Consider the following 12,649-nt stretch of genomic DNA (forward strand, 5'->3'; position numbering starts at 1 on the left):
TCCTGGGGGTGCCCTCCCCGAGGCAGAGGATGCCTGATCAGGAGAGGCCCCCCCCACAGCCGGCAAGTGGACCTTAGGGATCTCAGCCACCCACCTGCCACTGGTAAAATGCCAGGTAATTGCCCACTTAAGGGCCATGATTGGCCTGGGGCAGGCGGGCCACTTCTTGCCGCCACCGCCCCTCGTAAATTTGCAGCAGGGGTGGAAAGGCATTTGGAATGGCTCACCTAGCCTTCCACTCAATTTTACGACCCCCAAGCCACCAGCCCACTCCTGCCAGGGTAGGGGGGGGGGGTGGTAAATTCTGGCCTCTGTCTCTAACCCGCTATTTTTTGTAGAGGGAGCTTTACTCTGTATCTAACCCCGTGCTGTACCTGTCCTGGGAGTGTTTGATGGGGACAGTATAGAGGGAGCTTTACTCTGTATCTAACCCCATGCTGTATCTGCCTTGAGAGTGTTTGATGGGGACAGTGTAGAGGGAGCTTTACTCTGTATCTAACCTCCGGTTTTTTTTTCTTTTTTTCTTATGGGGACAGTGTAGAGGGAGCTTTACTCTGTGTCTAACCCCATGCTGTATCTGCCTTAAGAGTGTTTGATGGGGACAGTGTAGAGGGAGTTTTACTCTGCATCTAAGCCCGTGCTGTGCCTGTCCTGGGAGTGTTTGATGGGGACAGTGTAGAGGGAGCTTTACTCTGTAATAAAATAAAAGCAAAATACTGCGGATGCTGGAAATCTGAAATAAAAACAAGAAATGCTGGAACCACTCAGCAGGTCTGGCAGCATCTGTGGAAAGAGAAGCAGAGTTAACGTTTCGGGTCAGTGACCCTTCATCGGAACTGACAAATATTAGAAAAGTCACAGGTTATAAGCTTGACTCTGTGTTTAACCCCCATGCTGTTACTGTCCTGGGAGTGTTTGATGGGGACAGTGTAGACAGAGTTTTACTCTGTATATAACCCATGCTGTACCTATCAACAGCATCAATCAGCAACAATAATGTATATGGTAGCAAAGTGGTTATGTTACTGGACTAGTAATCCAGAGGCCTGGACTAGTAAGCTGGAGATCTGAGTTCAAATCCCACCACAGCAGTTGAGGAATTTGAAATTTGTTAATTAAACAAATCTGGACTAAAGAAACTAGTCTCAGTAATAGTGACCATGAAACTACCATTTGTCATAAAGACTCTGCTGGTTCATTAATGTCCTTAATGAAAGAAAATCTTCTGTCCTTAGCCAGCCTGGCCTACAGGTGACTCAGACCCACAGCAATGTAATTGATGCTTAACTGCTCTCTGTAATGGTCTAGCAACCCTCTTCAGTTGCATCAAACCGCTATGACAAAGAAAAATAAGAATAAACTGGATGGACCGCATGACATTGGTCTAGGTATCGATTCAGACATGACAAATCTACCCTGCACAGTCAACCCTGCAAAGTCCTCCTCACTAATATCTGGAGACTTGTGCCAAGTTGGGAGAGCTGTCCCACAGACTAGCCAAGCAACAGCCTAACTAAATCATACATTACAGCCAATGTCCCACTGGCAGGACAGACCAACCAGAAGTGATTCCACTTGCCTGGATAAGTGCAGCTTCAACAAAATTCAAGAAGCTCAACATCATCCTGGACAAAACAGTCCACTTGATCAGCATCCCACCCACCACCTTCAACATTCACTCCCTCCACTAGCGACACACAGTGGCAGCAGTGTGTACCATTGACAAGATGCACTGCAGCACCTTCCAAACCAGCAAACTTCAACATCTAAAAGGGCAGCAGGTGTATGGGAACACCACCACCTGAAAGTTCCCCTCTAAGCCACACACCATCCTGCCTTGGAACTATATCGCCATTCCTTCATTGTCGCTGGGTGAAAATCCTGGAACTCCCTTCCTAACAGCACTGTGGGTGTACTTACACCCCAAGGACTGCAGCGGTTCAAGAAGGCAGCTCACTGCCACCTTCTCAAGGGCAATTAGGGATGGGCCCTAAATTCCAGAGCTTAGGGCCAAGACAATTGAAGGCATGGCCACCAATGGTCAGTGATGGGCAAGCGGCCAGATTTGGGGGAATGTAGAGGATTTAGAGGTTTGTGAGTTGGAGAAGTTTACAGAGATAGGGAGGGTTGTAGGGCTGGAGGAGGTTACAGAGATAAGGAGGGTTGTAGGGCTGGAGGAGGTTACAGAGATAGGGAGGGTTGTAGGGCTGGAGGAGGTTACAGAGATAGGGAGGATTGTAGGGCTAGAGGAGGTTACAGAGATAAACAGGGTTGCACGGCTAGAGGAGGTTACAAAGATAGGGAGGGTTATAGGGCTAGAGGAGGTTACAGAGACAAGGACGGTTGTAGGGCTGGAGGAGGTTACAGATAAAAGAAGATTTGTAGGGCTGGAGAAGGTTACAGAGATATGGAGGGATGTAGGGCTAGAGGAGGTTACAGAGGCAGGGAGGAGTGAGATCGTGGAGGAAAAACAATGATGAAAATTTTAAAAGCAAGGCATTGACGGACAAACACAGAGCTTGCACATACACTTATATATGTATGTCGCATACACACAGTCACATATAACTAATATACACTGCCACACACATACACCAAAAACTAAAATACACAATTAACACACATACACAAGCATGTACAGACTCTAACACACATGCTAACTCACACAACACACTCACATACACACTAATAAGCACACAACGCACTATGTTAACAGACATACTAGCTCACTCACTCGCGCACACACATGCACCACATGTACAGTCACAAAAGAGTCAGTATTGAAATGAATTGAGTATCTTACTAAGACTGTTGCTCCTTGATTCACTGAGATTGTGTGTTAAGTGAAGTGATGTTGGATGGTCCTCCCATCTGGAGAAGTTCTTGGTGTAGACTGTGTTCCGTGTGCTCTGTGTGCACCGTGTGCTGTGATGAAGTGGCAGATTCATGTCTTGCTTCAGTTTTTCCGTTGATTATATCAAGTTGAGCTGAAGCAATAACCACGGCAACCAGTGTCACTTCCTGCGAAGAAGGGGGAGGGGAAGGAGTTAGCTGTGCTCAGAGCATGTTGTCAATCAGACCTTTGATTGTGTTCAGATTAAGATGGTAACCAATGGCTCCCTCAGAGTACACAGGCCTCCTCACACAGCCTCACATCAGGCAAAGCCTCATCCACAAGAGTAGGCCGCTGGTCACCTGGTGATGAGTCATCCCTATGCCACTACTTGACCTCAGAGAAGCAAATCCTATTCCATTGCCTGCTCTGTTACCAGGAAATGTCAAGGCTCAGCCAGTTGTACAGAGTCCAGTGAGCAATCGCCATGGATTCCGGGCGGTGCCTCTATTTGCCAACCTGAAAGTGGGGCTCCACTGAAGATTCATCAAACAGGGAAACACATCTGTTCACTGTGTTTTGTAAAAAAAACTTTGAATAAAGGTTTGGGTTGCAAAATTTGGATGAACAGCATCCATATTTTTTGTGCTGCAGGTGCTGTTCCTGGCCCAAAATGTGCACACTTCTGGTGCAGCCAAGCTGGGCGTCATTTTGGGTCACATTTGAGTGTGGATGTTGCAAGTGTGTACTGCAACTGTACAGAGTAGGCAGAATGTGACATCAGTCAGTGTGTAACGGTGGAGCCATTTTGGTCACAAAGCTCCAGCTAACCGCCGCCACCACCCACCCCCCGCCCTCCGCAACCTTAACCTCATGTTAACATGCTTAGCACACTTTCAGACACAGGAAGGAAATCCCGCCTGTGCTATTTAAAGGGATCATCAACTAGTTTCAGGCTAGTTGCTGATTCATTTCTACTGCCTGTCGCTGAGTATTTTTTATTCATTCGTGGAATGTCAGCATTGCTGCCCATCCCTAATTTCATTCAAGAACGTGGTGTTGAGCTGTTAGGTACACCCATAGTGCTGTTCGGAAGGGAGTTCCAGGATTTTGACCCAGCAACATTAAAGGAACGGTGATATAATTCTAAGTCAGGATGGTATGTGGCTTGGAGGGGAACTTGCAGGTGGTGGTGTTCCCATGCATCTGCTGCCCTTATTTTTCTAGGTGAGAGAGGTCATGGGTTTGGAAGGTGCTGTCGAAGGGGCCTTGGTGAGTTGCTGTTGTGCATCTTGTAGATGGTACACACTATTGCCTCTGTGTGTCGGTGGTGAAGGAAGTGAGTGTTGAAGGTGGTGGATGGGGTGCCGATCAAGAGGGCTGCTTTGTCCTGGATGGTGTTGAGCTTCTTGAGTATTGTTGGAGCTGCACCAATCCAAGCAAGTGGAGAGTATTCCATCACACTCCTGACTTGTGCCTTGTAGATGGTGGACAGGCTTTGGGGAGTCAGGAGGTGAGTTACTCATCACATATTTCCCAGCCTCTGAACTGCTCTTGTAGAAATGGTATTTATATGGCTGGTCCAGTTAGGATTCTGGTCAATGGTAACCCCAGGATGTTGGTGGTGGGACATTCAGCATTGGTAATGCCATTGAATGTCAAGGGGAGATGATTAGATTCTCTTTTTGTTGGAGATGGTTATTTCCTGGCACTTGTGTGGCGCAAATGTTACTTGCCACTTATCATCCCAAGCCTGAATGTTGTCCAGGTCTTGCTGCATGAGTGCACAGTCTGCTTGAGTGTTTGAGGAGTTGTGAATGATACTGAACATTGTGCAATCGTCATTGAACATCTGTACTTCTGACTATATGTCGGAGAGAAGATCATTGATGACGCAGCTGAAGATGGTTGGGTTTAGGATGCTACCATGAGGAACTCCTGCAGTGATATCCTCGGGCTGAGATGATTGACCTCTAACAACCACAAAAATCTTGCTTTGTGCTAGGTATGACTCCAGCCAGTGGAGGGTTTTCCATCTGATTCCCATTAACTCCAGTTTTGCTAGGGCTCCTTGATGCCATACTCGGTCAAATGCTGCTCTGATGTCAAGGGCAGTCACTTTCACTTCACCTTTGGAATTCAGCTCTTTTGTCCATGTTTTGACCAAGGCTGTAATGGGGTCAGGAGCTGAGTGTCCCTGGTGAAACCCAAACTGGGCATTGGTGAGTAGGTTATTGCTAAGTAAGTGCCGCTTGATAGCACTGACAACTACACCCTCCATCACTTTACTGATGATTGCGAGTCGACTGATGGAGCAGTAATTGGCCGGGTTGCATTTGTCCTGCTTTTTGTGTACAGGACATAGCTGGGCATTTTTCCGCATTGCCAGGTAGATGCCGGTGTTATAGCTGTACTGGAACAGCTTGGCTAGGGGTGCGGTTAGTTCTGTTGCACAAAGTCTTCAGCACTACAGGCAGGATATTGTCAGGGCCCATAACCTTTACAATATCCAGTGCCTTCAGCCGTTTCTTGATATCAGCTGGTTTGAATCAAATTGTCTGAAAACTGGCCTAATGTGATGCTGATGACCTCAGGAGGAGGTGGAGATGGATCATTCATTTGGCACTGCTGGCTGAAGATGGTTGCAAATGCTTCAGCCTTGTCTTTTGCACTGATATACTGTCTGCCCAATCATTGAGAATTGGGATTTTTTTGAGCCTACTCCTCCGGTTATCTGTTAAATTGTCCACCACCATTCACGACTGGATGTGGCAGAACTATAGAAGTTTTTGATTGTTAGCACTGTCATTTAAAGTTGGTGTAGTCAGGACAGAGTGTTGCACATGGTGAAGGCCTTGGTTCTCTCTTCAAAGGGCTCTGCTCACAACACTTGCTTAGTCATGGATGCTGTCGTTACCATCCCCCTTAGTCTGCAGCATGGCAGGGAGGTTGAGCAGAGGCAACAGAGGAGGATAATCTGCTGAAAGAGTGAGGAGGAGGTGGGGGGAGAAGGGCTTTCAGCAGGTGGCTACATCTACCCTGGGTCTTCAGGGAATTAATTCTACCTTAACCTCAGCAGGGAACAGTGCGTCCAAAGTCTCCATTTCACAAAGGAGGTGCTTTCTGAAATCTGTGACCTGTTCAGGCAGACCTGCAGCCTCAGAGTGGGGCAAGAATGGCATTGTCAGTGGTTGTGAAGGTGACCAAGGCTGCAATTGTTTTTCCGTCGAGCTCCTTCCAGCTGGAATAGGTGCTATTTGTGACATCTAGCACTTTGCTGTCCACTGTTGTGTAAGGGAGGTCACTGTGGTTCTGTGCGTAACAGAGCTGAAGACATTTCAATCTCTCTTGCCAGAATGAGGGCGTGATTTTGTCAGGATAGCAGACTTTCCCATAGTCCAAGAAGCCATTGCAAATATATGGCACCGGATGTAAATCCGGAGAGTTAACGGAACTGAAAGGGGCTTCTCTCCCTCAATGTGCAGCTGCTGTGTGATCATACACAGTGTATCATGCCGGTCAATGTCCAGTATCCTGGCAGCAGTCAGGATATCTTTATTCTGTGTCAGTACCATCAACATTTCAGCCAGCACAAGAAACCAGAGGATGGCTACTGCGTGACAGGGCCTATCCATAGACCACCTGGCTCATGACTCCAGTGGGCAACCCACACACACATGGGCAGCATGTATGTAACAAGAGTCATGCTGCCACATTAAGCATCATTGAGCACTCCATTGGGGTGCTTAAACAATGCTTTTACTGCCTGGACCACGCTGCTGGAGCCCTGCAGAGCTCGCCAGAGCTCATCCCATGATCCGTTGTGAGAGAAATGTTGTGGAGGAGGAGGAGGAAGAAAAAGAGGGAGGAGGAGGAGGAAGGGATGATGCAACAAATACAGCCCCTTCACAGCTGGGCTGTCCATGATTAGTTCATCCGATGGTATAACTGAGCACAACCCCAATTCCCCATTAGAATAGCTTCTCCCTGTTCCTAACCATCACAGCATCTTCTTGGCCACAATGTTGAAATAAAAGCTAACACAAAACATACATTCCCAAACCAACTTAATCAAACAAACCATCCAATATTCCGTACAAAAGTCAACTAATCACCCTTGTGCATTCCCGTAGTGCCTGTCTTCTGTAGATCTTTGCCTGTTCTAGCGCTCCTTCGCAGTACCACCCCGGTGCTGGTGGAAGGCTCCTGACTTTGTGTGAGGGAGACTGCAGATGGCCTTGCAGGACACCCTTGAGCAGCTCTGGGGCTTGAGGGCCTGGTTTCACACTGCACCACCTCTGTATGGGGCTGGCTGGCTAATTAGGACAAGATGTTATTGCAACAACACAACGTTGAAGAGTTAGTTGTGGCTCTACATGACAAAACATTTCCTGTAATGTTTTGTGGTCATTATCTAGCATTTTATTTTATCAACAAATATCATTGTTGCATTGTCCCAGTGCTCAATGAATTTCATTTTCAAATCTCTGATCTAGAGTGATGTAAAGTGATCTGGCCTGGTCTGAACAAGCCTGGACTGGTTTGGAAGGGTCTAGCCTGGTCATTTGAATTGAGATTCCTATTTCAGATGGCTTGGTAGCTCTCTGGCCTATCAATCTGTTAACAGCTACATCTCAAAATAACTAGCAGCGATAGCACAGGAAACAGGCTGTGATCTCAAGCTGAAGTGTTTATAATCGTTACACAAGTGGAAATAAAACCGAACGGCTCTGTTAAAGGTAGAAAGGAGAACTTAGCATCATGGAATGACATTGCACAGAAAGAGACCATTCAGCCCATTGTGCTTGTATAGGCTCTTTGAAAGATCTATCCAATTTGTCCCACTCCTCTGCTTTACCTCTAACCCTGCACATATTTCCCCTTCATGTATTTATTCAATTCCCTTTTCAAAGATATTATTGAATCTGCTTTCATCATCCTATTAGAAAGCAGAGTAGGTCATAAACACTTCTCTGGTTCTTTTGGCAATTACCTTAATTCTGTGCCCTCCAGTTACTGGCATTCCTGCTACAAGAAAAGCTTTCTCCTTATTTTCTTACTGCCTGAAGAGGTGATTGAGGCAGGAACCCTCACAACATTTAAGAAGTATTTAAATGAGCACTTGAAACACCATAGCATACAGGGCTACAGGCCAAGTGCTGGAAAATGGGATTAGAATCAGTAGGTGCTTGATGGTCGGCATGGACACGATGGGCCAAAGGGCCTGTTTCTGTGCTGTATAACTCTATGACTTTATGATTTTGCGCGTGTTTATCAAATCTCCACTAAACCTTGTCTGCTCTAAGGATAACATCCCAGCTTCTGCAATATCTCCACACAATTGAAGCCCCTTGGCCCTTGTACCATTCTAATGAATCTCCTCTGCACTTTCTCCAAGGCCTTGACTTCCTTTCATACTCAGCATTGGACACAATAATCCAGCTGATGTCTAACCAGAGTTTTGTAACGTTTTAACATAATATTTTTATAATTATAATATATTTTGTAATATATGTTAAACAATTATCATTGTTTTTGTACTCTATTTATATAGCCAACGGGGTTTCTTCAATCTTCAAAGACTTGTACATCTACTGCAAGTCTTCATTCAGTACCATTCAGTTTAATTTGCCTCTATGTATTCTTCCTACAGGAAGTTATTTTAATCATAGAATGGTTACAGCCCTGAAGGATGCCATTCAGCCCATTGCAAGAGCAGCTCACCTAGTCCCATTCCCTGGCCTTTTACCTGTAGCCCTGCAAATTTGTTCTCTTTAATTATCCCATTCCCTTTTGAAAGCCACGATTGAATCTGCCTCCACCACACTCTCAGGCAGTGCATTCCAGATCCTAACCACTCACTGCATAAGAAAATAATTCCTCATTGCTTGTTTCACCAATCACCTTAGATCGGTGTCCTCTGGTTCTCAATCCTTCCGCCAACGAAAACAGTTTCTCCCTAATCTACTCTGTTCAGACCCCTCATGATTTTGAGCACGTCTATCAAATCTCCTCTTAATCTTCTCTTCTCCAAGGAGAACAGCTCCAGCTTCTCCAATCCAGAACTGTACACAGTACTCCAGCTGTGGCCTAACTAGCGTTTTATACAGCTCCATCAAAACCTCCCTGCTCTTATATTCTATGCCTCAGCTAATAAAGGCAAGTATCCCATATGCCTTCCTAACCACCTTATCTACCTGTGCTGTTGCCTTCAGTGATCTATGGACAAGTATACCAAGGTCACTCTGAACATTCTAGGGTACCTATCCATTGTATTTTCCATTGCCTTGTTAGTCCTCCCAAAATGCATCACCTCACACTTCTCAGGATTAAATTCCATTTGCCACTGCTCTGCCCATCTTACCAGCCCATCTATCTCGTCCTGTAATCTAAGGCTTTCCTCCTCACTATTTACGACACCACTAATTTTCATGTCATCTGCGAACTTACTGATCATACCTCATATATTCACGTTTAAATCATTAATGTACAGCAAGGGTCCCAGCACCAATCCCTGCGGTACACCACTGGCGTACAATCATATATATATAACACGAATTTGCATGCTGCCCTCTATATATATATATATATATATATATATATATATATGTAATATAATAGATAATATATACTGTTACATATATATTATATTACTATTCTCTGTTTTCTGTCCCTTTACCAATTCAGTATATATGGAGCCACTGCCATTAATCCAACAGACTTCAATTTTTCATTCAAATTTATTATGTGGTACTTTATTGAATGCCTTTTGAAAGATCATGCACACAACATCAACTGCACTACCCTCATCAACCATCTCCATTACTTCATCAAATAACTGTAATCAAGTTAGTCAAACATGACTTGCCTTCAACAAATCCCTGCTGGTTTTCATTTATTTATCCATATTTTCCCAAGTGACAATTTTGTCTCAGATTATTGTCTCTATAGGTTTCCCCATCACCATCGCCAGGTTGATTGGCCTGTAGTTGCTGGAGAGTGTGGCGAGTCGAAGAGACTTAGCAGTTGGCAGGAACAAAGACAGAAGCGCAAGGGGAGAGCCAACTGTGTAACAGCCCCGACAACCAATTTTATCTGCAGTGCCTGTGGAAGAGTCTGTCACTCTAGAATTGGCCTTTATAGCCACTCCAGGCGCTGCTTCACAAACCACTGACCACCTCCAGGCGCTTACCAATTGTCTCTCGAGACAAGGAGGCCAAAGAGGTTGCTGGATTTATCTCTCCACTCTTTGTTGAACAGGGGTTTAACACTTGCAATCCTCCAGTTGTCTGGCACCATTCCCATATTTATGGATTGGAAGATTGTGGCCGGTGCCTACGCAATTTCTAACCTTACCTCCCTCAGTAACCTAGGATGCATCTCATCCCGACCCGATGACTTCTCTATTTTAAGCGCTACCAGCCTATTAAGTACTTCCTCTTTACTTTGTTTAAATTTCTGTTACCTCCTCCTTTACTGCTACATTGGCAGCATCCTCTTTTCTAGTGAAGACAGGTGCAAAGTACTCATTTAGGACCTCAGCCATGCCCTCTGTCTGCACAAGAAGATTTCCCTTTTGGTCCCAAGTCAGTCCCAACCCTTCCTTTGATAGTCCTTTTACTATGTGTACGTTTATAGAAGATTTGAGGAGTTTTCTTTTATGTTACCCACTAAATTATTCTTATACTCTCACTTTGTCACTCTTATTTCCTTTTTAGATTCGCTACGTTATTATGAACCTGACAGTTATCATGAAATTCCTTCTTCTGTTTCATTTTAATCCCTATGGGCTAGAAATTTCTTTGCCCTGGCTTTCGGGCACGGGGATTGTGATTCATGATGTGTCCTCGTCCATTCAGATCAAGGAGGGCATCACGCAAATTCGTGTACTCACGTCAACTTAATGATTCTGGCACTGGCTGGTGCACCTCCAACACTGCTCTCCACTTCTCAACACAGCCGATGAGCTCAGCACACACAGGAGGCCCTGGCAGCATTGATTGTTGACCACTGAGGAGGACGGTAGCATAGTGATAATTTTACTGGGCAAGTAGTCCAGAAGCCCAGACTAATGCTCTGGAGACATGAGTTCTAATCCCCCCCAATGACAGCTGGAGGAATTTAAATTCAATTAATTACTAAATCTGGAATAGAAAGTTAGTCTCAGTAATCATCCTGTCAGTACGATGATGTCAGGTTGTTGCTTTACTCGGTTGTAATTATGAAACTACTGGATTGTCAGAATACCCACCTGGTTCACTAATGGAAGGAAATCTGCCGTCCTTACCTGGTCTGGCCTCCATGTGACTCCAGATCCACAGCCATGTGGTTGACTCCTAAATGCCCTCTGAAATGGCCTAGCAAACAAGTGAATTGTATCAAACCACTACAGAATAAGAGTAAAACCACCGGGCATCGACCTAGGCATCTGGAACAACACAATCAGAGCCTGCACAGTCAACCATGCAAAATCCTTCTCACTAACATAGAGTCATACAGCATAGAAACAGGCCTTTGTCCCACCGCACCCATGCCGACCATAATGCCTATCTACACTAATCCCACCTGCCTGCATTAATTCCATATCCCTGTATGCCTCAACTGAGGATTCCTCCCCACTGTGGTTGACAGTTCCCTCAACCGTGTCCAGCCCATTTCCCATACCTCTACCCTCACCCCTTCCCCTCCCTCCCAGAACCGCGATAGGGTTCCCCTCGTCCTCACTTTCCACCCCATCAGCCTCCATATCCAAAGGATCATCCACCGCCATTTCCACCACCTCCAGCGTGATGCCACTACCAAAGGCATCTTCCCCTCCCTTCCCCTGTCAGCATTCCAAAGGGATCGTTTCCTCCGCGACACCCTGGTCCACTCCTCCATTACCCCCACCACCTCGTCCCCTTCCCACGGCACCTTCCCCTGCAATCGCAGGAAGTGTAATACCTGCCCATTTACCTCCTCTCTCCTCACTATCCCAGGCCCCAAACACCCCTTTCGGGTGAAGCAGTGTTTTACTTGTACTTCTTTCAATGTAGTATACTGTATTCGCTGCTCACAATGTGGTCTCCTCTACATTGGGGAGACCAAACGCAGACTGGGTGACCGCTTCGCAGAACACCTCCGCTCAGTCCGCAAGCAGGACCCCGAGCTTCCGGTTGCTTGCCATTTCAACGCTCCCCCCTGCTCTCATACCCACATCTCTGTCCTGGGATTGATCTTCCAGTGAACATCAACGTAAGCTCGAGGAACAGCATCTCATTTATCGATTAGGCACACTACAGCCTGCCGGACTGAACATTGAGTTCAATCATTTCAGAGCATGACGGGCCCCCCATTTTACTTTTATTTTTAGTTATTTTTTCTTTTTTAGATTTTTTTTTGTGTGTTTATTTCATTTCATCTTAGTTTGTTCAGTTTGCTTACCCACTGTTTTTTTTCATGTTTGTACTTGCGGCTGTTCAATTTTCAGTCCGTTAACACCCTATCTGTACTAATGCTTTGTCTTTCAACACACCATTAACATATTGTTTGCCTTTGCTCCATGACCTGCTGGTCAGCTATTCTGTGACCTTGTCCTATCTACACCTTCTCCTTTGTTATCTTGCCCCACCCCCACTTTACTTGCTTATAACCTTTTACATTTCTAATATTTGCCAGTTCTGAAGAAGGGTCACTGACCTGAAATGTTAACTCTGCTTCTCTCTCAGATGACAGATGCTGCCTTACCTGCTGAGTATTTCCAGCATTTCTTGTTTTATCCCTCTATGCCTTGCTCATTCAAGTACCTGTCCAGATGCCTCTTAAATGTTGCTACTG

At 45.6% G+C, this 12,649-nt stretch overlaps 1 protein-coding gene across 11 annotated transcripts in view; it reads right to left on the minus strand.

The window, feature by feature from the left end:
• The window catches only part of LOC137383779 (trichohyalin-like), a 251,631-nt gene extending 248,680 nt beyond the window's left edge, over nt 1-2,951 (minus strand). For all 11 annotated transcript variants that reach the window (XM_068056969.1, XM_068056972.1, XM_068056968.1 and 8 more), the window contains exon 1: nt 2,804-2,951. The gene's annotated coding sequence lies outside the window, so the exon portion shown is untranslated. The remainder of the gene's footprint in view (nt 1-2,803) is intronic.
• Nucleotides 2,952-12,649: the final 9,698 nt, after the last annotated feature.

This window comes from Heterodontus francisci, chromosome 25 (genome assembly GCF_036365525.1).
Source record: "Heterodontus francisci isolate sHetFra1 chromosome 25, sHetFra1.hap1, whole genome shotgun sequence".
Lineage (NCBI taxonomy): Eukaryota > Metazoa > Chordata > Chondrichthyes > Heterodontiformes > Heterodontidae > Heterodontus > Heterodontus francisci.